Below are 27,997 nucleotides of genomic sequence, written 5' to 3' on the forward strand. Positions count from 1 at the left end.
CAAACTGTCATAAAAAAAATCGTTATAAAAAAATAAAGCTATTGCTACATATTTATTAATTGTTGTCTGTATGTATGTGAGTGTTTTACTGATTGTCAGAGTTAAATTCTGCTTCATGTAAAATCTGTTGGAATTTGATTTTAACCTCTGATCCAACTGCATGAAGGAAGGCGTTCCAAAGCCCCAGCTAAACTTAAAAGAAAATGCTCCTCATCATCTGGCTTATTATTAAAGGCATTCAGGACACACCGCTGATACTCAGACACATTTGGCACAGCCCTTCTCTTCGGAGCAAGAGTACAGCGAGCATGTCTTTCAGGTGTGCAGGGTGGTGAAACATCAGGGGAGTGGCACATCAGGGGAGTCAGGAGATCTGGGCTGTGTGGTGTTGGCCTGGGTTTGGGACTCTGATGAATGTGTGGTCTCATCTGTTGTCTGTGGGGGAAAAATCAGAAAAATTAAAATAATAAATAGTAACATACTGATAAAGTATACTACTGCTACTACTAACAATAATTCCTTCCTTGACAGAAATAACATGTGAATCCTTACAATTCTTAAAACAGATATAACAGCACTTATTACACACTAGATATAGCAGCACCTTTATCTGTAGCATGCGACACTACCTCCACTGGTATTACCAGGGACTCAAGGAGAGCCTCCATTGACATCCTCATCACATGGCCTATTCTGCCTGAAATTGCTAGAGGTGTCCCTTTCCTGGATGTATGGCTCCAGGAAGCTGAGGATGGACTTCTGCCTCCGACTGCCTCCTGCTGCCCCTGAACCAGACCTCTTTCTCTCTTTCTCCTCATTTTTCTCTCTCCTGTAACTGTCAGGTCAGGTATTTCCACTTTTTATGACATTTTTCTACAGAAATTTGTAAGGACAAAAAGATTAGTCTGTTTTGAGAACTTGAAACAAGGAGAATATTCTAATTTCCAAGTGTTATATATAGAAAGTTGAAGTAAATAGCTGTTGATGGTTAGCAAGCTACACTATATGAACTTTTTTCCCGATCAACTGGCTGAGTCTAGCTGCCTGCTGCTTACCTTGTAGAGCCATGGTGAACGAAATGCCTCCAAGCAGAGGATGTGACAGTTGGTCGATCTGGTATTTGTCCCACCCCTCCTCCACTGTGATTGTATGGCTGGGTAAAAAGTGACAGTGACGAGCGCTGCATTTAACCCAAAGTTGAACATTTTTCAACTCTCGGTGACTAGAAAAAACGCCAAGCGTGCATCGCTCAGCTTGGAATAGATGCTCAGCGCCTCGTGAGGGGGCATGCGACCATCTTTGTCATCTTTTTCACCCCTGATGAGTTTGCATCCCTGCTTATAGCCTGCCATATATTCTCATAGTTGGCATTATGCTGCAGTTGGAGTCAGGCCTGGGAAAAATCACCCATGGCAAGAGCACCACAATTAGTGTCATCCAAGGTGTGTGTCAGCATATAGGTGTGTATGGATTTAATAGTAATGAAAGTACACTTATTTGAGAACAATGAAGGATAAGAACCCTATATCCTAGCATTTCTGAAATCCACTTCCAGCACGACAAGACAGAGGACGGTATTGACCCACTTGACAAAGACCCACATTTAAGATGACTTTGTTATTGGTACTAGGCAAGGAAATGTAAAAATGGGAAAAATCTAAAGGAAACTGCTATAATGGTATGGAACATAATGAAGTAGCAGGGGATTGCCATCTCTAATCATTGTGAGGAAACACTTCTATTGTGAGAAAATCACAGTCTAAAGTCATCATTGTCTGCTTAGTTGTTTCTTTGACAGTTGTGTGGAGTTGCATTACTATGTCTAACTTCAGTGTGGTACTTACAGTCTCCTCTGAGTACGGGAACAGCAGGGCCAATTCTTTTGTTTTGCTGTACACTAGAGACATTTGGATTTGAGATGAAAGGATAAATATGAGATGATAGAATTTCAGCATTTCAGAATTACAGCTTTTATTTCCTGATATTTACATCTAAATGTGTTAAATAACTTCGAACACGGCACCTTTGGTGGCAGACCACCCAGTTTTTAGCTGAGCAAAGGCATTGGAACAGATATTTAAAATAATTAAAATGAAACTAAAGTAAATAACACTTAATATGTGGTTGCATATCCCTTGCTTGCAATAACTGCATCAAGCCAGGAACCCACCGACATCACCAAACTGTTGCTTTCTTCTTTTGTGATGCCTTTCCAGGCTGGTACCTCGAAGTCTTCTTCAAACGGTGGATTGTGATACCTTCACCCCTGCCTTGTGAAGTTTGTTGATGATGTCACTGACTGTTTGTGGCTTTTCCTTCACTGCTCTCACAATGTTTCTGTTATCAGCTGCTGTTGTTTTCCTTGTCTGACCTGTCTGATGTCTGGTTGTTAGTACACCAGTGATTTATTTCTTTTTCAGAACATTCCATTTTCTTGTAGCGGCCATGCTCAATTCTTGTGCAATAGCTCTGATTGATTTTTCCTCTTGTTTTTCTCCCATAGGAAGCTCTCTGGTCTTCATGTTTACCCTTTTTAACAACAGATGCAGTCTTCACAGGTGAAACCCAAGGCTCAAACCAAGAGTAGACATTCAGAGCTATTAATTGTTTAAACACTCAATCTAACAGGATAAGAAACACCTGTCAATCACATGTTCCAGTATTTTTGATTACTTAAAAATGGATGGGTTTAAAGAAAAGGTGCCATGTTCAAGTTGTTTAACACATCTAGATGTAAATATCAGGAAATGAAAGCTGAAATTCTGATCTATCATCTCATGTTTATATTTTGATTTCAAACCCAATAATGTGTAGCAGAATCCAGAGGTGTCAGAACTAGTAAAGGAAACCACTGCAAGGCTGAATAATTCATTATTCGGACAAGTGACAAAACATTCTGATTAGGTCAAAATCAACTGTTTTGTACATTGTCAAGATAGAAGAAGGCATGATTGAGCTAATAGCAATGAAATCGGCAAATTATGCAAGATCACAGTATTTGAATACTGTTGAACAGGTCCCTCCAGAAACAGGAACTCACAGCAATTCTCCAGAAAACAACTCCAGAAACAGAGCAACTCCAGCAATTTTCATGAAGAAATGTAAGAAAAACAGTTTTAAAACTGTATTATCTCTTATTTATATCATATCTGAATTTAAATAGAAGTAATGAGTTGTTACTAGCGTATTTTACAAGAAAAAAAAAGGATTTGTCTTAGACTCAAGTGCCACTTGAAGACATCAGCTAATCTTGGGGACACAGGCTTATTTAATGCTGTCAAAACATAAATTTTTCTTGTCTATCTAACGCAATAATGCTAATCAAGCCCACATGAGGCTTTGTAAATGTATACACAGTGAAAAACTACACAGGCAACTGATGTGTTTGTTTTAATACATAATATTAACTACTGACATGCAGACAACTCATTGAGGCTCATTAAGGCTATCTTGTCTATTTTTGTTTCACTTTCATAGTTTATAAACTTTATTTTCCTGCATGCAGCATGCAGAACCCTGGTATACACTCTTAAGAGAAAAGGTTTTCATGGGTTCTTTAAGGGTTAATTGATTAATTAGGCCTTACCCTCCCAAAAGGGTTCTTGGAACCCTTTCTGATAAGGAATCACGCTGTTCCTTTAGAAAGACAACCAAAGAGCCCGTAAGGGTTTTAAATTTTCTAAGTCCAGCAAAACAGTGGAAATTTTCTGGAAATGGAGCTGTTATTTTTTATTTATATTTATTTATTTTTATTTCACACTGCTTGCAACTCATTCATTATTTCACCCTGCCCACAGCTCATTCATTCAATTCACACTAGCCACAATAGAGCTTCATTTCTGCATTTCCTGTCTATGCAAATTGTCTGTATTATTAAAAAAACATGCAGTACAACTGAATGCAATTAAATAAACTTAAATAAATTAAATTACATTTTTAGACAAAATAAGCTTATTTCAGTCAGTTGAAGTACTTCAGTCAGTTGAAAGTACGTTACACGTGTGTTAGACAAGCTTAATCTGAATACGTGAAGACTTTGATGAGCTTCCAGTTAGCGACTCGGGTGACTGGGAAAGCCAGATTTTCAATTCAGTTCAATTCAATTTTATTTGCATAGCACTTGTAACAGTGGACATTGTCACAAAGCAGCTTTACAGAAATAAATACATTCAGGATATAAATTGTAAATGTATGAATTTACCCCTAATGAGCAAGCCAGAGGCGACGGGGGGCAAGGAAAAACTCCCTGAGAAGATATGAGGAAGAAACCTTGAGAGGAACCAGACTCAAAAGGGAACCCATCTGGGTGACAATGGATAGTGCAATTATAAATAAATCCTTTTTATTACTGTCTACTACATGGACAATAGTGCAATTGTGTAACCAGGAAATTGATTACAGTTTTTACATGAAGTCTGTTTTGTTGAACCTTTCCACTGTCCACTGATACCTGAATGCAAAACTGCTCGCAGCAACTGCAGCCCCAAAACATCACAGTACAACTGCCCATATGAACCGCAGTCCAAAGCCATCTCCATGGTCCCCAAGTGGCACCATCCTCAGCAATCCCAATGATCTTCAGGCCGTCCATGTGGGGCCACCCCCAGCAGCAGGAAGTGATGAGAACTCCAACCGATGAGAACTCCAACCAGGGCATCAGGATGGATCAGACAGGTCCGGAGAGCAGAAGGGGTCAGGATCACTGCTATCTCAGGAGCAGCACGTGTAGCTCGACAGAGAGAGAGAGATTGTTGGATAAGCTTTTGTCTTGTAATGGTTAGGGACAATGTACGTTGCATGCAGAGTGCAAGCAGGGACTTCGGCAAGACTAAGTATGACAGCATAACTAAAAGGAAGAGCCAGAAGCTAACACAGACATGAGGGTGCCCTGGGACATAAAGTGGCCAGCCACTCCACCATCAACAAATATGAGTGAACACATGAGAGATGGGGAGTGACAGTATCCAAACATCCCAGTTCACCACAACACTCTATGTCTTTGAACCCTCCAGGTCTGTTCCTTTACCTAAGAAAAAACTATTCTCAAAAGGTTTGACTAAGTCTAGGCTGAAAAAGTATTTGTTTAAACACAGAGACTATGTCTGAGTCCCAAACACTAATTGGAAGACTATTCCATAACTGTGGGGCTTCGTAAGAGAAAGCTGTACCCCCTGCTGTAGCCTTCACTATTCGAGGTACCAACAGAGAGCCTGCACCTTTTGCTCGAAGTAGGCGTGATGGATCATAAAAGACCAAAGGTTCGCTCAGGTACTGCAGCATGAGGCCATTCAGTGCTTTATAGTTCAATAGTAGTATTTTATAATCAACACAAAATTGGATTGGAAGCCAATACAGTGTGGAAAAGATAGGGGTGATGTGGTCATATCTTCTGGTTCTAGTAAGGACTCTCGCTGCTGCATTCTGGACTAACTGGAGCTTGTTTATACACCTACTGGAACATCCAGACAATAAGGCATTTACAATAATCCAACCTAGAGGTAACAAAAGCATGAGCTGATTTTTCTGCATCACATAGTGACATAATATCTTTGTATCTGAGATGAAAGAAGTAACATTATCAACATGAGGTTCAAATGAAAGACTGGAGTCAATAATCACACCAAGATCCTTTACTGCTGCACATGAAACAGAAAGGCCATACAGAGTTACTATGCAATCAGAAAGCATACTTAGCTGCATGTGGTCCTAGTACAAGTACTTCTGTCTTGTCAGAATTAAGTAAAAGGAAGCTAATAAGCGTCCAGTGTCTAGTGTCCTTTACACATTCCTCAACTTTATTAAGCTGGTGTCTGTCATTTGGCTTTGCTGAACCATACAACTGTGTGTCATCAGCAAAACAGTGGAAGCTAATACCATGTTTACAAATAATTTTGCCCAGAGATAGCATATATAAAGAAAAGATGAGGTGGGCCTAAAACAGAACCTTGCAGAACACCAAACTTTACCTTAGTATGCGCAGAGAAGTCACCATTTACGTTTCCACTGGCAACAAGGGATTCGCTTGCTCATAGCATGGCTACTCCGCTGATGTGACTGACTGCAAACTGACCTCCCCTAGACAGAGGGAGAGACTATGTTGAATCAGGCTAAGGTTGTGCTTTCAAAGAGGTAACTTCATTTTGTTTAAGCATTTCGGAGTGTGGAGGCCATTTTAAGTTTGAAGGGCCACATTGCAGACTAGCAAAGGAACAGGCCTACAACTGTGTGGTATATGTAGCATGTGTAGGCCCACTAATATTTATTGCTAATATTTTTACTGCAATTAATATATTTACTAGTAATACATTTATGTGTTAGTGGGGTCCCTGGAGGACTAGTGGTTAGGCCACAGTGCTCTCAATGCTGCGGCCTGGGTCCGATTCCTGGCCAGGGAACCAATCCCAGCCACTGGGGTTGCGTGCAACAGTGCGCTCTCAGTGCCAGTCCCAAGCCCAGATAAAATTGGGGAGGGTTGCATCAGGAAGGGCATCCGGTGTAAAAAACTGTGCCAAATCAAATACGCGGACCAATGATCTGCTGTGGCAACCCCTAATGGGAGCAGCTAAAAGAGGCACAACAACATTTATGTGTTAGTGCTTCATTCCTGGATAAATTAACATTGATAACATTGGTTTCAAGTGGATTAATTATTTTGATTACAAATGAATGGTATCAGCACCACATAAACCTACCTAAAAACATAGTCAGGAACCCAGGGCCTCAACCATACTCAATTATGTAAGACATAAGCTGTGACTGGAAGGCAAAAAGTGCCTATACAATGTGCTGGTGTACACCATTGGTGAGGGAAGCCATCAAGTTGAAGACACAAGCCTTCTGATTAATGCTTGAAGAGGGCTCTCCTGATTCATTTGAAAGGTATAAGAGAGCCAGAATGTCTGCAGCAAAAGCAATTGCAGAAGCAAAAATCAGGCATGGCAGGAGTTTGAAGAGGCCATGGAAAAATACTTTGTCTCCAAAGGAGTTCTGCCAAACCATTGCCCCACTGTAGTGCAACAGAGAGAGCAGCAGTAGTAAAAGTGGCTTGTGCATTTGTGTGATTTGGGGTGTGTGTGTGTGTGTGTGTGTGTGTGTGTGTGTGTGTAGGTGGATTGGCTATGGTAAACTGTCTATGTCAAGCGTAGTGAGAGTTGCGTCCACATTCTTGGCGTTAAGCCAAAATGGTTTAAGGTGAGTGTTGGACTCCCTCAAGAGGGTGTCTTGTCTCCAGACCTGTCTGTAGTGTTCATGGACAGGATATAAAGATGCAGACAAGGTTCGAGAGATATCCACTGTGGGGGCTAGAGGTAACATCCTTGCTATATGGAGATGATGATGTTCTCTTCGCCATCTGAAATGGACTAACGACATGCACTCAAACACCACTGAGTGTAAAGCGACTGAAAATTCAAAAAAAAAAAAAATCAACACCTCCATGTCCATGTCTGGGCTGATCTTTGCCGCCTGTTGCACTGTGACCCCCATTAAGTAAAGTGTACAAAAAATAAATGAATGAATGGAAACAGCCTGGTCTGATGAATCTCGATTTCTCCTGAGGCATACAGATGGTAGGGTTAGAATTTGGCACCAACAGCATGAATCCATGCTGCCTTGTGTCAACAGTCCAGGCTGGCGGACATTCTGTAATGGTGTGGGGAATGTTTTCTTGGCACACTTTGTGCCTGTTAATGCCAGTCATCGCTTGAATGCCATAGCCTATTTGAGTATTCTTGCTGACCATGAGCATCCCTTCATGGCCACAATTTAGGTTAGGTTATTTAGGTTAGGATAAACTTTATTGTCATTGTCAGAGTACGAGTACAGAGACAACGAAATGCAGTAAATTCTGTATCCAAAATGACTGTCAACTGTATGAAATGTATGCATGGCTGAATCGAACACCTAAACTGAAAACCGCTAAGTAGATTATCATTATTTCTCAAAAACTAATGAGACATCGAGCCTTGCGATGTGCACGTGCCACCATCTTGGTGTATTAGATGTAATTTACCCATCTTCTAATGGCTACTTCTAGCATGATAATGCACTGTGTCACAAAGCAGAAATTGTCTCAAACTGGTTTCATGAACATGACAATGATTTCAATGTTCTTCAGTGGCCTTCCCATTCACTGGATCTGAATCCAATAGATTCAGACACCCTCTTGAGGGAGTCCAACACTCACCTTAAACCTTTACTTAATGGATGTGGTAGAATGGGAGCTACGCAGTTTAAAAGGGCACCTGAAAAATCTGCAGGAATTGCGTGAAGCAATCGTGTCAGCATGGACCAGAATCTCAAAGGGATGTTTCCAACATCTTCTGGAATACATGCAATAAAGAATTGAGGCTGTTTTGAGAGCAACAGGGAGGCCCTACCCAATATTAGTATTTCTAATAAAGTGTTCAGTGAGTGTATATAATAAACATTAGCTTTCATCAAATCAAAGTCATTCTCAACTTTAAACAAAAATGTGTGAACATTATTGATATGCCTAAAGAATATTTATAAAGTCTGAACACATTGACACACTTGGAAATATCACTTATTCAGAATTTCTCTTCGGCAAAAAAAAGGACTATTGAAAATATAAGTGAATGTAATTTTGTGTGTACACAAAATCATTTACCATCATAGGGTGCTTTTAACCTACCTTGTGTTGGTGTGGATTAATTGAGTTTTTTTTTTACGTCACTTTGTTTCGACATATGCATACAATCTACCCATACTCAGGTTCATACCAAACAAATGAGCTCTGGTCTGATAATAATAAAGAATCTCAGTCCTCATCCAAACAAAACATTTTTTTTAATAATGAGAACATAATTTTATGGTGGTCCACACCAAAATACAGTGAAGCATTTGGTAAAGTTAAAATTAGTTTCAGTATATGATGCTTTGTGCTAATAGTGAAAAAATAAAAACCACCTCTCTCCACAGAACAAAATGCAATTATTTCTATAGCACATGTGGATCAATACCTGTGTTTGTTTTCCTTTAAATGGCTTAAAAATATTGGAAACAACAATGCTGATACTGAACCAGCCACCACAGCAGAGACTATAGATAGTGTCATGCAGTTAGTGTGTTTATTCTGCACCAACTATTAAAAAAAAAAAGATAAGTTAGTTATTATGAGTTAGTACTTATCTAAATTAAGATAAGTAAGTAATAAGTAAAAGAAGTGTGTGTGTGTATGTGTGTGTTTATAACTGTATGAGGGTTTCTGAGTCATTCTGAATCTGACTAATTTCTGACTCAGCAACATAGCAACACAGCAAAAACACGGCTTTTGCCGTCTCCATGGTGATCAGCCTATTTCACCCCTCCAAACCACCAGAGGATGGTGTTTCACACCTGGATACCTTCTTAGGTGTGTGCACGTACATACGTACTATATGATCGTATGATAAAGCATTTACTATAAAATGCAATTGTCACTGGCTATCTGTCCCTTTTATTCTTCTCAGGTCATACACAGGCCAGAAATATTTTATGTCTTATAGCTATCTGCACCTTTGACTATGATCAGAGCTACAAGTAATACCTGTTCTCTAAAGCTGGTGATAGACTCTTATCAGTTACTCTGATAAGAGTTACTCACCTCAGCTCTTCGCCAAGTAGGATTTCCCACTTTTGATTTTTTTCTTCACATCACCTGTCATCTGGCCATGGACCTACAATATCTGCCACTACTGTGGTTAAATGGCTCTCCATCATCATACTTTGTTCATACCACAAAGCTTGCGAAGGTAGTGGAGGCTGCCAACACATATACATACAAGTTTGGTTTCCCTACATTTGCCCTATATCTATGCCAAGTGGGGCTTCCCTCTGCACTTTTGGTCAGCTCTGCAGCCCTCAGGCTTCTGAGAACAGAACATTGATGTTCTTTAACAAAAAGATCTATTTTGGTCTCATGTGTCCATAGGACATTCTCCCAGAAGGATGTTGGCTTCCTCAGATAAGGCACCTGTAACATGACTAAGTAAAAAATACAGGATCATAAATATTTGGACATTGACAAATTTATTGTTATTTTAGCAGCCTAAGACAGTATATTAGAGTTTAAATTAAATAATGAATATAAGCTCAAAGAGCACCCTGTTGGTGCTGCATTACCACTAAAAACTTAGTTAAGTAAATAAAATTACAAAAATGTAACAGAAAGCCATTAATGACAGCAAAAAAAGTTACTATAAAAATACAGTGGTTTGCTGCCAACCATTTTAACCAAATCTTTGAATCTAGTCACATGACATGGACACCTTTGAGCATGACCTTACTGACATAATCTTAATCTTGGCTGATGTAATCTAGCTAGAATTTAATTTTAAAGGTGGAAATGAGTAAGGAATGTCTAAAAAATAGGTTTAATAATCTTGTTTTTGGTTTACAGCGATCTTATAATAGGAAATACTAGATAGATTTGACTATATTAAAGATATTTTCACTTACTAAGATGTCATTTTTTGCAGTGTATGATAAAGGGAAAAAAGTTGCTGTTTAAATGTAGCTGTTTGTGTGTGCCGCCAGTGGGGGTTGTATCATTACCTGCTACTAGCCACCAATTCATACAGCCACTGCTGTAGAATCACTGTTTTCTAGTAAATCACAGCTACAATGATCATGTTCAATAAATGAGACAGGAATTAAAATGGGATTCATGTAGTTTGCTGAATGATTTCCATTCTCTTTAATATCCATTTTTTTAATGTGAGAAGATAGCTAGCAAAGTAGAGCTCTTAGCTAAATAATGCTAATGGGGTCATTAGCATTCATGGGGATTTGTTTGCAAGGCTGAACAGACAACAGTGAAGCATTTCTTGATAAAAGCAAGTGATTCTGATCAGCTTAATTGAGGCAGTGAGGAAGATGTTGAGGTCATGGAGAGACAAGATCCACAACTTCCTAGCAGACATTTTGCTCCAGGGATATTGCTTTGACAGTGCTAATAATATGTCAGGATGTTTTTCGGGTGTTCAGGCATGACTTAAAGAACTATGCATGGAATCACTGTATGTCCACTGTGCCAAGCACTCACTTGACTTGATTCTACAAGAGGCTATCTGTGAGGTGAGTTTCATAGCTGAGTCTGCACTTTGTTCGGGGCATAGCTGTGGTAATCCATGAGGCGTCCAAACACGAGCTCTATGAGTCAATGTCTAGATCATAGAAAAGGTTCTAGCACCTCTGTCCTATACGTCATAGGAATAATATTCATGAATTCATGGCCTCCAATCAGGGTTGTGTCTCCTTGCTTGTGTTGCTTGGCCTTAGTACTTTTGACACCATAGATCATAACATTCTTCTGGATAAACTAGAAAATGTTATCGGAGTTAAAAGAATGGTCCTCTCCTGGCTCAGGTCTTATTTGACTGATCGTTATCAGTTTGTAGATGTAAATGGTGAGTTCAATATGCATACTAAATTAAGGTTTAATGTTCCACAATGCTCTGTTCTAGGACTACAGCTCTTTTCTCTATACATGCTACCTCTGGGTGCAATTATTCATAAACATGGTATTAGCTTACACTGTTATGCCGATGACACACAGTTGTATGTTTCAGCAAAGCCCGAACACTGGATGCTGAGTAACTTTAGCCTTATTTAATCTCCGAAATATTGCTAAGATAAGAAATATAATGTCACTGCATGATACAGAAAAAGTAATTCATGCTTTTGTTACCTTGTAAGGTCTAGAAAGCAACAGCCAGAACACAACAGAGTCCTTACTAGAATCAGAAGATATGACCACATGCAATTCAATTTTATTTGTATAGAATTTTTAAAAATGGATATAAAGCAGCTTTATAGAAATATATAAATTCCAGATATAAATTTTAAGTTTACAAATGTATCCCTAATGAGCACGTCAGATGCAATGGTGGCAAGGAAAAACTCCTTGAGAGGACATGAGGGAGAAACCTTGAGAGGAACCAGACTCAAAAGGGAACCCATTCTCATCTGGGTGACACTGGATAGTGCAATTGTAAATAATTTCCCTTCTATAACTGGACATTTTATAGTCAAAAAGTGCAAGTTTATTAACAGGAACTTATGAACAACTCATGAATATGAGCATCAGAGTCATTTCTGAATTCATTATAGTTTCAACTTGAAATCTTTTTCAAGTTAAATGATGTTCAATGATGGAGACTTGACTGCAAAACTGTTTGTAGCAATTGCAGTCCTAAGGCTTTCACCCCTCTTATCCACACTGCATTGACTCCCAATAAAATTTTGCATTGATTATAAAATACAACCATTGACTTACACCGATCAGCCATAACATTAAACCCACCTGCTTTGTGCCGCCAAAACAGATTTGACCCATCGAGGCATGGACTCCACAAGACCTGAAGGTGTGCTGTGGTATCTGGCACCAAGATTGGATTGAGATCTGGGGAATTTGGAGGCCAAGTCAAAACCTTGAACTCTTTGTCATTTTCCTCAAACCATTCAAACTCAAACATTATCCTGCTGAAAGAGGCCACTGCCATTAGTGAATACCGTTGCCATGAAGGGGTGTATTAGGTCTGCAACAATGTTTAGGTAGGTGGTACGTGTCGACGTTACATCCACATGAATGCCAGGACCAAAGGTTTTACAGCAGAACGCTGCCCAGAGCATCACTCTCTCGGCTTGCCTTCTTGCCACAGTGCATCCATCTCTTCCATCTCTTCCCCGGGTAAGTGACACACACGCACCCAGCCGTCCTCATAATGTAAAAGAAAACATGATTCATCAGACCAGGCCACCTTCTTTCATTGCTCCATGGTCCAGTTCTGATGCTCACATGCCCATTGTAGGCACTTTTGCCGGTGGACAGGGGTCAGCACGGGCACTCTGGGGCTATGAAGCCCCATATGCTTCAAGCTGCGATGCACTGTGTGTACCGTTCTATCATAGCTAACATTAACTTTTTCAGCAATTTGTGCTACAGTAGCTCTTCTGTGGGATCAGAGCAGACAGGCTAGCCATTGCTCCCCATATCCATCAGTGATCCTTGGGCACCCACTGTATACCCGGGAACACCCCACAAGACCAGCCTTTTTGGAGATGCTTTGACCCAGTCGTCTAGCCGTCACAGTTGTGCCCTTGTCAAGGTTGCTCAGATTGTTACATTTGCCCATTTTTCCTGCTTCCAATATATCAACTTTGAGAACTGACTGTTCACTTGCTGCCTAATATATCCCATCTCTTGGCAGGTGCCATTGTAAACAAGATTATGGCTGATTGGAGTACAAAGCATTGAATGGTCTCATGCTGATTGAGTTTTTGGTCTTTTATGATCCACCACGCCTACTTCGATCAAAAGGTACAGGCTCTTTTTTGGTAACTTGAATAATGAAGGCTGCAGAAGGGAACAGACTTTTCTTGTACAAAGCCCCACAGTTATGGAAAAGCCTTCCAATTAGTGTTCTGGACTCAGACACAGTCTCAGAATTTCAGTCTAGACTGAAAACCTACTTGTTTAGTCAAATCTTTAATTAATAATGTTTTCTCTTAGATAAAGGTACAGATCTGGAGGATTCATGGGCATAGAGCGTTTTGGTAAACTGTTTGGATGCTGTCGCCAACTCCCCAACCCCACTCTCATGCATTCACTCGGATTTGTTGATGGCTGAGTGGCTGTCATAGCTCGTTTTGCTGGGGTCCCTGCTTGCACTCTGCACACAATTTGCATTTTCTTAACCATTACAGTACAAGAGCATACCTAATAATCAGTGTTATTTCTCTTCAACCTCCCAAATCCCCCCCCCAATCAAGCAACATGTTACTCCTGAGTTAGCAGTGATCCTGACTCCTTCTGCCTTCCTGCCCTTCAGATCCATCCTGATGGACCCACTTCACAGATGGCTGTGGATGTTCTTTCAGCAATTGCTAAGAACAGTTTACACTCAAGTCTCTCTCTGATCATTGAACAGTTGATAACTTCAGTTTGATACAAGAAACTTAAAACTCACAAATGATGCTCATACTCAAGTTCTTTTTAACACACTTAGCACACACTTAGACTTTATATTACACAGTTGTGGAAGTGGAATGATTTATAATCACAATATCTAGTGTCGGCCAGATGAGGATGGGTTGCATTTTGAGTCTGGTTCCTCTCAAGATTTCTTCCTCTTGACACCTCAGGGAGTTTTTCCTTGCCACCATTGCCTCTGGTTTGCTCATTAGGGATAAATTTAAATAAAAAATTTATATCCAAATTTCTGTAAAGCTGCTTTGTGACAATGACCATTGTTAAAGCCCTGTACAAATAAAATAAAATTGAATGTTTGGCTGCAATGAGATGGTTAGCATGCTGGCTATATGTCAGAACATTTTTCCTGTGGGATCTGAACACATCGTTGCGCACAATGATGACACAAAAAAAGACTGACACACCTTACTCTTATGCATGTTTATAGTGATATTTTGAACAGTCTGGCCATTGTTGCCATAATGAGGACGTTAATCATAGCCAACCCAGAGCAAACACCCACATTCGGAATCCTGTGAAGCACGTAGTAAGAAAACATTTTTATGTTTAATGCTGCTGCCGTTCAGTGTGTCCACATACAGTTAGCCTCACTAGCCTAACCTCCAAAACTACAAAGATGTAATGCAGCAATGTGTAAGAAATATTATTCATTAACGTATTTTCAGATGTGTTAACAAAACACTAAATTTCAACAAAATACTTAAGATAATTAGTAAAGTATTACCATACTGTTCCACATTAACTACTGAAGAACGGCACAGTAACACTTCAGTCCTTACCAGTGAGTTTTCATTTGTTTCATTTTACGTTACTGCACAACTCATTAACACCAGTCATTCATGATTTCCACGTCATTGTTTAAACTCATATGCACATAGTTAAAATCATGTAAAGTCCTGCGATCTTCTACATATTTTTTTTCCCAGAATCTCAGAAGCATTTCTCAGTACGTATGGTATGTTTTAATGGCATTGTATAAGCTATGTAGTGCACTATATGGCAACTAGAATGTCATTTGAGATTTTACCACAGAAAATGAGTGACTCTACTAAGTGCCTGATCAAAATTTATAACAATATTTAAGCAATACTGCATGAGCAAGAGTGCAGCTGTGATTCGGCATTGGCATTGAGGTCACAGGCCGAATGCCACAGTTAATCACAGCCATGCTGATATTCAATACAACAGCACAATTTTGAGTGATATTGTTTTTATGCAACAGTTCTATGAACGAGAACTTAATATTGAGTAACTGATATTTCAGATCAAATATGGCCAGACCAATATGGCCAAATTCTTTGTTTATTCTTACTCAACGAAAATAGTTCCCAAATTAGCAACAGCTGGACAGAGTGTTGCATGTTGCCATGCAATGCACAGGCTGACTGACAGCCTGTAGTTAGGGTAATAATGGTTTTGGTGTAACAAACTATTGCTGGAATTGGAATTTTATGTAGGAATGATACAAAGTGATACAAATAGTGAAATGTACCAGTGCTGTTATGCTAATCATCAGCACTCTTGGAATACCACTTGTCCAAACAAATTAGTGTACCGAAACTAACTGTTGTACGGTCATGGGGAAAAGAAAGTACACCGTCCTTCAATTCTATGTTTTTATTTAACAGGGCCTAAATAATAATTGTGTGGTCCTCATCAATGTCTATAAACAAACAAATAACTTCAGGTGGCACCAAAAATAACCACAACAGATTTCAATATGTAGTATTTTTTTTTCCCAAAAAGTAAGCCAACATTCAGAAACCAGGAGACAAAAATAAGTACACCCTTCCACAATCATTAAGGGAGGTCAATTTAGAATGGCCAGACTGGTTTGAGCTGACAGAAAGGCTACAGTAACTCAGATAACCACTATGTACAACTGTGGTGAGCAGAAAAGCATCTCAGAATGCATAACACGTTGAACCTTGAGGCAGATGGGCTACAACAGCAGAAGACAACATAGGGTTTCACTTCTGTTAGCCAAGAACAGAAAGCTGAGGCATTGAAGTAAATTGTGCTCCTCGGTTGGAGACCAAATAAGCTGGGGTGCTTCATCAGGTGAAGATATCATTGATAAAGATGTTGGCATTTGAAGGTGCTTTAGCTGCTCATAGAGGAAAAGGCTCTATCCATTTGCTACAGTAGTCTACCACCAGGAGCAAATACTCATTCTGTCTTGGGCTTTTTGGGAATGGACCCATAATGTCCACCTGATGTTACCATCGGATTGTACTTTTGATGTTAAACATTCTTTGCAATGCTTCCACGCGTCTCTATGTATGGTAGGCCAGGATGCTATGTCAAGTAACCTAAAAAGAGTCTTTATTTGACCCCCAATCTCTTTCAGCACACAACAAAACAGGTACTGCTTATGTATGGTGAAATGAATGCATGTGCTGTTCACATGTGTTGTTCCCATCTTCTTTCATCAAGTGTCTGATATCCGGGTTTTTTCAGTATCAAAAATATCAATTTTCAGTAAATATCAGTCCAGTCCACAGGAAGATCACCTGTAATGGGAGTTCTCCTGCATACTATGATTTTTCCAGTGGTTTCTTCTTGGTTGCTGTGGGAGAGAGCATCTGGAGCAATGTTACATTGACTTTGTCTGTAAATAACTTTAAAATCCAAGACCTGTAGACGAAAGGCCCATCTGGTGAGTCAGGAGGAGTTTGTGCCTTCCAAATAGGGCTGTCATTTCTCCACTGCCCATATGACAGCCAGACATTCCTTCTCTGAAACACACTGTGGTTTTTCAGCTCCAGCAAACAGTCTGGAGACATAGGCTATCACATGCTCCACCCCATCTTTTTCTTGGGTGAGTACAGCTCTGATACCAGACTCACTTTATTTGTCTACACATGAAACTTATGGGAGAAGTCAAGTGGCATAGGAACAGGTGCAGAGGCAAGCAATGTTTTAATGTATTCAAATGCTTTTTGGCATTCTTTAGTCCAGTGCCATTTAACTTCTTTGCACTTTAGAGTGAGTAGGGTTGCTGCTGTTAGTGACAGGTAGGGTGTGAACTGATGATCCCAACCAGCAAGGCGAAGTCCTGAGGTATGCATCCAAATGCGTTATTGAGTTGAGGCCACTATAGTCAACACGAAATCCGAGTCCACCATCTTTTTTGGGCACAAGAACAACAGGTGATGACCATGTGGAAGTGGAAAGTTGAATGATACCCTTCTCCAACGTTTCTTCTGTGGCTTCATCAATGATATGTTGCCTGGTGACAGGAACTCAGTAGGCTTTTTGCACACTTGAACTTGTTCATCTTGAATGTCATCTGTGTGCTCAATAACATCAATACAGTTCAATTCAATTTTATTTGTATAGCGCTTTTAACAATGTACATTGTCACAAAGCAGCTTTAGAGAAATATATAAATTCAGGATATACTTTTTAAATTTAAGATCAAGCAACATAAGCAACGAGAGACAACCCTGATCAGAGGCCAGTAGTAGGTCATCTACCACTTTAATCAGAGCTGTCTCTGTGCTATGATGAGACCTAAATCCTGACTGATACATTTTATGAATGTTATTCCTATGTAGGTATGAGCATAACTGCTGTGCTACACCCTTTTCTAGGATCTCGGAGATATTTTACATTGGCCTATGATTAGACAGCTGACAGGGGTTGAGGTTAGGTTTTTTAATCAGGGATTTGATAACTGCTAGTTTAAAAGATTTAGATACATAGCCAGTGCTAAGGGAAGAATTGATTATTTTTAAAAGAGGTTCAATTATCCGTATGAAGAAACATGGAGGTAAGGGATCTAGTACCCAAGTTGATGATTTTGATGAGGAAAATAGCGAAATTAGTTTGGTCTCTCGAAGGGGAGTAAAACATTCTAATCGTTGATCTGATATTGTTATATTATTATCCACAGGGTTAGTTATAAAACTGTCTGCTTTTAAATTAATAATCTTTTTTGCCTGATATTTTCAATTTTGGGATTGAAAAAATTAAGGTCATCACTGCTATCTGCTGCATAGCTGCTAAGAATCTAGGGTTATTTTGGTTATCTTCAATTAGGGTGGAGAGATAGAGATTTTTTTTGGAGAAAGAAATTTTCTATAGTTCAGGAGGCTCTCCTTCCATACTATTTGAAATACTACCAATTTAGTTTGATGCCATTTATGTTGGGGTTAGTCATCAAATTGTCTGGTTTTAAATTTATAGTCGGAATATTTTGCTAGATATTTTCAATTTTGCCACTGAAAAAATTCATGAAGTCATCACTACTACATATTGATTGTGTGCATGTTTCTGTGGTGGTCTTATTCCTAGTTAATTTTTATTTAATAATTAATTGTTAAATTTTAGTTAATAATTAAATAAGAGGATTATTCTATAATCTAGGATTATTTTTGTTACTTTCTATTAGGGTGGAGAGATACATTGATATAGCAGTACTAAGAGATTTTCTATAGCTCAGGACCTCTCCTTCCATGCTTTTTGAAATACTACCAATTTAATTTGAAGCCATTTATGTTCTAATATTTGAGTGGTCGGTTTTAAGGTGCGTGTGCTATCATTATGCCAAGGCGTTAGTTTTTTCTCTCTAAATATTGTTTGTTTAATTGGAGCTAATCCGAATGTTAGTATTAGATTAAAAGTGTGACCACCATTATGAGTGTTATTATGTAATATTACATAATTAGTTTATATTATGTTCTGATTAACCCCTACTGAATCTAGAATGTACACAATCACTGTTCTCAGAGGGTCTTCCAGATTATCAAAATGAATATTAAAGTCTTCAACAATTAATGCATTGTCTAAAGAAACAACAATCTGCAAATTCACAAAGGAATTCAGAATATGTCCCTGGGGCTCTGTAAATAACAGTTAGCAGAATCGACTGGGTAGACATATTTTTTGTGGCTACATATGTTATGTTAGTATAAAGAACTTCAGATGCATTGAATTTATGTCTAGGTTGTTGTGTGATGCCTAGATTATCATTATAAATAACTGCGTCACCTCCTCCTCTGCCAGTTAGACGAGGCTGATGTATATAACTGTATCCAGGAGGACTAGCTTCATTTAATTCTACATATTCATTTGGTTTAATCCATGTTTCTGTTGAACACAGTACATTAAACTCCTGATCAGTAATAGTTTCATTAATAAGCGTTTTAGACGTAAAAGATCTAATATTTAACAGATCAAAGACCAAAGGTGCTTGCTGTGCATTCATTATAATCTAATTTTATGTTAATTAGGTTACTAAAAAAACTCTCTGTGTATTTCTACATTTTTGTTTAGCCCGGGGAACAGACACAGTCTCAATATGGTGGAACCTGAGTGATGAATCAGTGTAGCTAGCAGATAGTTGGCTTGGCTCTGGATTGTCACTGATTAACTAGGCCTGTTCTGAGACTATGTGCTATGCTGCAAGAAATGAGAGCAGCACCTTCCTGAGTGGAAAACATACCATCCCTCCCTAATAGGCCAGCCTTGCCCTCAGAAATACTTCAATTTTCTATAAAGCCCACATTGTTTTCAGAGTATCACCTGGACATCCAGCAGTTCAGCAACCATAACCTGCTGTAAGCTACATCGGCATGCCTCATCAGGATGGGCCAGAGCATACTACTACTCAGTGTACTACAGTACACACCATTGGCCAGTCACGCAGGAGACACTCAAGCTGTGATCTGGGAGTTTTGGACACTTCTGCTGCATTTACCAACCTCTGGATGTGATCCAAGGTGTCTTGGGACACAGTAGAAGTTCTGAACTGAACTTGAAAACTTTTCTTCCACCATTTGCTGGAAGGCTGCATGTGGCTGTGTTATAGTCATTTACCATGCATATATTATCAGAATATCCAAGCCTAAAATGAAAGGAAAAGAAAGGTTATCATCAGATAAAATGTGCAGTGGCAGGAGATAAGGCTCTCCTTTGAGAATGCACTCCCATTCAGTGGTTCCTAGAGCTCTTTGAATTTGTCCATTGGCTAGCATGAAATTTTCGAGATGTCAGAAGGTTCCTTTAATGTTTCCACCATGATTCCTGGATTAGAGTCTGGGTATTTCCTGTGCCAACCATGACCTGGGTATACCTGGATTTTATGAGGAATGGCAGGGCGGACATTTTTGCTTGGCTGAGGTCACGCGTCAAAATTCCGATTCAGATTAATTCATCCATTACTTCTCAAGAGAATGGCCAATCTTGGGTTGCAGTTTATCAACATTCCCTGAAGTAGGTCCTTCTCAGATATGCTCTTTTTACACCAAGGTAAATTACAAACACACAGATGTCTGCATTAACCTAAGCCCATGCCGAGGGAAGCCTACAGGAAACCAGTTCTTTCTGGCTGTACAGAAGTGTCACATTATCTTGTAAATGTTTTAGCTGTGGTAGCACTGTGCATATTGAGTAAGTTAGTCCATTTTCATATCTGGTTGGTCATATCTGAAAGAAAATATGTATAGTTTACATAAAAATATTTTGTTTACTACTAGCTTGAGTTATGTTGAGTGAGTGTGATCAGTTAACGTAGTATTAATGTGATCTAATTGCATTATAAAATTTCACAGGGATGTTGCTGCTGACTAGTGACTAGTATTTAATTAAATGACTAGTATTTAATTAACTTGATCATATTGTGTGTGGCATGGTAGCTTAATGGGCAGCATTTCTGCATACCTGGTGTTCACAGGTGTATTGAAAATACATGATCAAATCATGTTGGCTGTATGAAAACAAACTGTGTTAATGCAACTCAATTCATTCACTGTATGTAGTCACCAATGTAGACATTTGAATCAAGTAAATTCAATTAACCTTTTTTTCACAGTATAATTTCATAGCAGAAACTAATTTAAGGATTTACCAGTTGTAGTGATGACTCTACAGACCTACATGAGCATGCTGAATCAGTCTTTGCAATATATTTGAAAGCAGAAATGACCACCCATTCAGGATCATTATAGTGTCCATGACAGTATAGTTGCAGATTCGCCTTCTCAAGTGGCAGACATTAATTTGGAAATTGTCTAGCACTGCCAGCCAGCCAGCCAGAGAGACAGACAGACAGACAGACAGACAGACAGATAGATCGATAGACTGATAGATCGATAGATAGATAGATGTACTTTATTGATCCACAAGAGGGAAACTAAATTTTACTCAGTCACCCAAGCTCAGGATTGAACCCTGGACCTTATAACTGTAAGGTGGCAAGTCTACAAATTCAATTCAATTTTATTTGTATAGCACTTTTAACAATGGACATTGTCACAAAGCAGCTTTACAGAAATAAGTACATTCAAATTAAATTAAATCAAAATAAGTTGTAAATGTGTGAATTTAACCCTGGGTGAATTTTAACATCTGGGTGACAACAGATCATAATTATAAATAAATCCCTTCTATAACTGTGTACTACATGGACAAATTCTGCAATTGTGCAACCAGTAAATTCATTACAGTTTTCATGTGACGTCCGGTTTGTTGAACCTGTCCACTGTCCACTGATGGAGACCTGAGTGCAAAACTGCTCATGGCAACCACAGCCCCAAAGCCACCACAGCAATCGCAGTCCCAAGCCATCACAGTACAACTCCCTGTATGAGATCCCCAAGCCATCTTCACGGCCCCCAAGCAACACCATCCCCAGCAATCCCAATGATCTACAGGCCGTCCATGTGGGGCCATCCCTAGCAGCAGTGAACAATCTGAACTCCAACCAGAAGTAGGGCATCTGTTAGACGACAGCATGTCTGTCGTCAGATGCAGAGGATATTTCAAGCTCTTCCTTCGACCCCGCCCCTCTGCCGTCTACGGATCCCAGCGTCACCAAGAAGGGGATGGACGCTGAGCTCTTCCACGTCCTCTCTAAAGTGGTGGAAGAGCTGGGATTAGAGTGGTCCACGCCGGAGGAGCCCACTCAGAGCCGTTTGGACGAATGGTTCCTGCTGGGGTGCCATCAGGCCCCTCGTCAGCGAGCCGCGCCTTTTTTCCAGAGGTCCACGACGAGCTCAGAAAGGGATCAGACAGAAAGGACAGAATCCGCATTCTGAATTACCTCGATGACTGGCTCATCATAGCCCAGTCAGAGGCCAAGCTAGTGTCCCACAGATCCCTCCTCCTCAGCCACTTGGAGTGCCTAGGACTCAGGGTCAATTTCGCCAAGAGCTCACTGTCCCCCAGCCAATGAACTTCGTTCCTGGGGGCAGTTTTCGACTCAGCCCACATGAGGGCAGGCGCACCAGGCGCAGCAGTGCACTAGCCACACAGCAGCTCGCGGCCTCCTTCAAAATTGGAGCCCTTCGCCCCCTCAAAATGTTTAAAAGGATGCTAATCCTCATGGCCTCCGCATCACCAGTACTACGGTTGGGCCTGCGTCGCATGAGACCCCTTCAGTACTGGCTGAAACCACAAGTGCTGCCCAGTGCGTGGCGTCATGGTTGCCTTCGTATCAGGGTGACCCAGGCGTAGCAGCTCTGGCCCCCTGGAAGGACCCCCAATGGTTCAAGCAGGGCGTAACCATGGGCATTGTTCACAGAAGGAAGGTTGTCTCAACGAATGCTTCCAACACGGTTTGGGGAGCTCTGTGTGAGGGGTCTCTGTGGGAGCTCTGTGCTCCTGGTCGGTCGCAGAAGGTCAGCTACACATCAGCTGCCTCAAGATGATGGCAGTATCTCGAGCCCTTCAGACCTTCTTGCCGGACCTGAAGGGGCACCATGTGCTAGTTCGCTCGGACAGCATGATAGTGGTCGCCTATATAAATCGCCATGGCGGGCTCTCCTCGAAACGCCTTTTCGAGATGGTAAAACGGTCATTGAGGACAGCACATGTCCCTGGTGTGCTGAACCAAGGAGCAGACATGCTATCTCAGAACAACGTCCCCTCAGAGGAGTGGATGCTCCACCCACAGAAGGTTCAGAAAATCTGCGAGGTCTTTGGCAAGGCAGAGGTCGACCTCTTCGCCTCAAAAGACAAATCTCACTGCCCGATGTATTTTTCGAAGAGCGAGGATGCGTTGGCCCACGATTGGCTCAACCTCCTCCTGTATGCTTTCCCCCCCCAATCGCTCTGATCCCTCAGGTAATCAGACGAATCAGGGACCACAAACACAGAGTCCTCCTAGTGGCCCCACTCTGGAGAAACCAACTTTGGTTCTCCGAGCTATCTCAGCTGCTTACAGCAGCCCCATGGCCCATTCCCCTGAGGCGGGACCTCCTCTCTCAGGTGAACAGGACAATTTGGCACCCCCGACCCAAGTTGTGGGCGTTGCACCTTTGGGCTCTCGACGGGAATCAGTAGATCATACTATATCACAGGCTAGAGCCCCGTCCACGAGACGCCTCTATGCCTTTAAATGGTCGGTCTTCTCTGCCTGGTGCGCAACCCGCGGCGAAGAATCTATTTCCTGCGACATATCAGTGATATTGTCCTTTCTACAAGAGCTGTTGGACAAGGGTCGCTCCTCTTCCACGCTCAAGGTCTATGTGGCAGCTATAGCAGCTTCCCATGCTCCTATAGCAGGACAGTCTGTGGGCCGAGGGGTTCCAGGAGGCTTAATCCGCCCCGGCCCCCTACCGTCCCTGCGTGGGACCTACCCACACTCCTGAGGGCCCTCAAGGGGTCCCCTTTCGAGCCGCTACAGTCTGTGGACCTAAAAACCCTATCGTTAAAGACTGCCCTGTTACTCCACCGCAGACCTACAAGAATCACTAGCGGTAACAACAGAAAGAACACTTTGGCTAATTTGATGATGCATCTCAGTTGTAAATTCCTCCAGATGACATGTTGAGATTGCATTACTAGAAGTACCACTTCCTTGAAGTTTTGCAACGATTCCTGCACACGTTTTTCATGTGTCCCGAGCCAAGAACCAACCCACTGCTCTCAGAATTTCCCAATTCAGACAAAGATTCTAAAGGATCTAAAGGAACTATAAATTGACTATAGAAGGACAGTCAGTGGGAAGTATATCGAATGTTGTAGTAAAAGTATATCGACTGTTGTAGTGTTCTGGGCATTAGAATGGCCACAATGATATGTATTTTAATGTTTTCTGAATCCTGAATAGGTTGTGAATGTTTTTCTGCATTGTTCTTCAGCACACATCAATTTGAAATTTGAGTTTCACAGTGTGAAAGTGAAGGAGTGCATCGTCATACATTAAATTAAAAGCAAAATGGGCTTTAAATAGCTCATCAAATGCACAAAAAGGGAACCATCTGACTCACAGTAGATGAGATTCTTATTGTGAGCTCTGTAGAAGTGCTCAATCTGGTTGCGATTCCTGCCAAAAGCAAGGAGGTATGGTTGTTTTCCTTCTCATTGCTGAAGATTTTCTTCGAGGCTGGTGCAAGACTAGAAAAGAGACACAGAACAAAAAACATTACTACTACATTCTACAAGATGTGTTTACATAATAATGGCCCTGTGGAAGCAGGGACATGGTGAAGCGCCAGTTTGTGAATGGAGGACGGAGCCGGAGAAAGTGAGTGGTAAGGTTTACACACCTGTGCGGAATTTGGCTAGCGAATATTCTGTGTTTCAGTGAGTGTCAGCAAGGATAAAGATAGGAGTGATGGGAGCCTCAGGAGAGTGAGAGCTGAGCTGTGCAGAGCTGTGGGTTTGTCTGTGTGTGTGTGCTGTTTAATTAAAATACCACTGCTGAAAAGTGAGTAACGGACTTATCGGGGCACTATGTTCCTGTCATGGACACTTCACAAACTGTATGAATTATTGGGATTAAATCCCAATAATTGGTCAAGCGCTTTAATCAAATGCTTAAAAATATGATTCGTATGCTCATTCATGCTGATGCGTGAAATTGGGATAAGTGGCTCGAGCCCCTGTTATTTGTAGTACGAGAGGTCCCGCAAGCCTCCATGGGGTTTTCCCTGTTCAGATTATTGTATGGGCACAAGCCTCATGGCATCTTAGATGTCATTAAAGAAAATTGGGAGGAGAGACTCTCTAACAGCAAAAACAAAATTCAATACGTTCTTGACCTGTGAGCAAAACTCCACACACTTGGGCAATTAACACAGAAGAGTTCCCCTAGCCAAATACTCCGTTATACAGCCGGGATTGATGTTCTTGCACAGAACGTCAATCCCGGCTGTATAACGGAGTATTCGACTAGGGGAATTTGCAACAGCAGAGTGTATGTTTTACTGCCCACATTGAGCTCTACATTACTCGCAAAGTGTCAGAGACCCTTTGAGGTCACACGGCGAGTTAGAGAAGTTGACTATGAGGTCAGGCAAATGGATAGAGGCAATGCACTCCAGGTATACCACCTCAGTCTCCTAAAACTGTGGAGAGGGGTGGTTCCTGTGGCAACGGTGGTTCCCGAGAGGGAGGAGCTGGGACCAGAGGTAAGTCTAAAAATTGTGGCCCACTTCATCCTGGTCCCCTTTAGAGACCACCTCTCACCATCCCAGACAGCACAGGTTGCCAGGTTGCAGGAGGAATTTTCCGATGTGTTTTAGCCTCTACCCAGCCACAAGGAGCTTATAGAACACCAGATTAAGACTCCTCCAGGTGTGGCTGTACACAGCCGCCCATACCAGTTGCCTGAACATAAAAAAAGAGGATGAATTCAAGGCTATGCTCTACATGGGGGTAATCGAGGAGTCCCACAGTGATTGGAGCAGTCCGGTGGTCTTGGTGCCCAAGACCATCAAGTCGGTCCATTTTTTGTGTGGACTTTAAAAAAGTCAATGTGGTGTCTAAATCTGACACATTTCCAATGCCTTGCATTTACGAATTGTTCGATTGATTAGTTGCAGCTCATTTTATTTGACACTGGATTTGACAAAGGGTTTTTCGCAGATCCCCTTGATTTCAATATCTCAAGAAAAAATGGCCTTTTCCACTACGTTTGTGTTACACCAATTCGTGACCCTTCCTTTTGGATTGTTCAGCGCCCCAGTGATGTTCCAGCGACTCATGGACAGAATCCTCTGGCCACACACTGCGTACCCTGCTGCCTATTTAGATGACATTATTAATTATAGTAATGATTGGCAGTGGCACATTCAGCATCTGAGGGCTGTCCTGAAATTGCGGGTGGAAGTACAGTATCTGGGCTTCCACTTGGGCCATGGACAGGTGTGTTCCCAAATTGATGAGACAGCAGCGATTGCAGCCTGCCCAAGACCCAAGACCAAAAACGAAGTGAGACAGTTCCTGGGGCTGGCTGGCTATTATCATAGGTTCGTGCCTAATTATTGAGTTGTCACCAGCCCGTTGACTGATCTCCCTAAAAAGGGACCGCCAGATCTGGTCCAGTGGACGGAGCCATGCCAACAGGCTTTTATTTAGATAAAAGCTGCATTCTGTGGCGGGCCACTCTTCCACTTCGCTCTCCCTTTTATTTTAAAGAAGGACCCACCAGACAGAGGGTTGGGAGCCTTGTTGTCCTAGGTGGTGGAGGGGGAGGTGCGCCCAGTGCTGTAAATTAGTCGCAAGCTCTTGGTGCGAGAGAGTAAGTACAGCACAATCAAGGAGTAACTAGACATCAAATGGGCAGTCCTCACCCTCCGATACTATCTATTGGGATGGGCCTTCACCCTCTGTTCGGACCACGCCCCGCTCCAGTGGCTCCACTGCATGAAAGATGCCAAGGCGTGGATCACTCATGGGTATCTAAGTTCGAGGTGGTCCACAGGCCGGGGGGCGCAGATGGCTGTGGCAGATTTCCTAATTCATTTTTATCAATTAGTGGTGAAGAATTTGGAAAATTCTGGTGCTAAACCAGGGAGCCAGAATAAAAATAATAATACACAAGTTGTGAACTGGCTCTATTAACTATCCTGTTGCTGTGTAAGAGCATTTTACATTAACTACAGAGATGTAGCACCTGTAAATGATGTGGGGAGAAGCATTACAAGTTAAAATTCACCAGTCAATTCTACTCCCTTGTAGGGCTTTGTTGGTGTTATTGATGGTAGGAATAACCCACACAGTGTCATTAGGCGAGATCGGAAAAAGTTTAACATAGTTAACACGTGTCTTGTATAATCAACTGACTACTTCAAGATTTAAAAATTTGGTTTTAACCTCAACCATAAGTTCACTGGCTGTGGTTAACATTTACCGCTTAGGTAAGCCTAAATGCTACAGTTTTACCGAAATCCAGTCTTATGTGACAATTTTAACTACTTTAATCTAAATGTGCTACAGTACACTAACAACTATAGGACAGCTGTACCTGAAACAACTGTAACAACTTTAGCTACATTAGCCTAAATGCACTAAATGCATTAACAACTATTCAACACCAGCTAAAGCCACATTAGTCTAAATGAATATTCAATACATAAACAACTAATAGCATTTGTTTTGATTATAACAATTGTTTTTGCATTTGATGTAAGAAACTGTAATTTCAACAATGTAAGCTTAGTTCAGATGTCAAAGGATTTCATAAACCAGCCGGTTACAACAGATTGCTATTTGGACATCTCAGAAATCTTTGTCAGGATAGAAGTGCATAAGCGCGGAAGGTCATTAACCAAGGCATCATCAAAAACAATGTTTAATATTAGGAGACAGCATAATAAATTTAAAATAGCAGTATCATCAAAAAACTTCAGTATGTAATTGCATGCAATCACTGAGGTTTGTTGACAGTGGAGTAGTGGGATGCTGATGTCCCAGGGTGCCCTCATGCCTGTCTTACCTTCTGGCTCCTTTTTTAATAAATTCACTCAGTCAGTGCAAGTCCACACACTAATCTGCTACTTAATGTTACAGTTTTACTCACTTTCAAACTCACATTCATGATCATACTGTTTATTTATTTGTTTGTTAAAGCTATCTAGTAAACTCAGTCCCACTAAATTCACCGCTGCTGAATGTAATCTAGAGAGATAGATCAAATAACTCTGAAGTATTAAGCAACATGAACCAGGCTGCCATACTGACACCTTCCTTAATGCCCAAGACATCCACTGCTATGCACTTTGTGCTGTGGTATGGATAGGTGGCTGTCTTCAGTTTTATTTATATCTTAAT

General features: G+C 41.0%; 1 long non-coding RNA gene across 3 annotated transcripts; it reads right to left on the reverse strand.

The window, feature by feature from the left end:
• On the reverse strand, window positions 1-27,926 carry LOC128317141 (uncharacterized). Of its 3 annotated transcripts, XR_008300670.1 has the most exons (5): window positions 27,663-27,926; window positions 24,211-24,337; window positions 1,056-6,075; window positions 630-873; window positions 1-435 (listed from the first exon to the last, which is right to left on the reverse strand). It is a non-coding gene; the product is annotated as an uncharacterized LOC128317141 (long non-coding RNA). The 3 variants fall into 3 exon arrangements; XR_008300669.1 differs by having other exon boundaries at window positions 645-6,075; XR_008300668.1 differs by having other exon boundaries at window positions 630-6,075.
• Between the last annotated feature and the right edge of the window lie 71 nt (window positions 27,927-27,997).

Source organism: Pangasianodon hypophthalmus, chromosome 21, assembly GCF_027358585.1.
Source record: "Pangasianodon hypophthalmus isolate fPanHyp1 chromosome 21, fPanHyp1.pri, whole genome shotgun sequence".
Classification (NCBI taxonomy): domain Eukaryota; kingdom Metazoa; phylum Chordata; class Actinopteri; order Siluriformes; family Pangasiidae; genus Pangasianodon; species Pangasianodon hypophthalmus.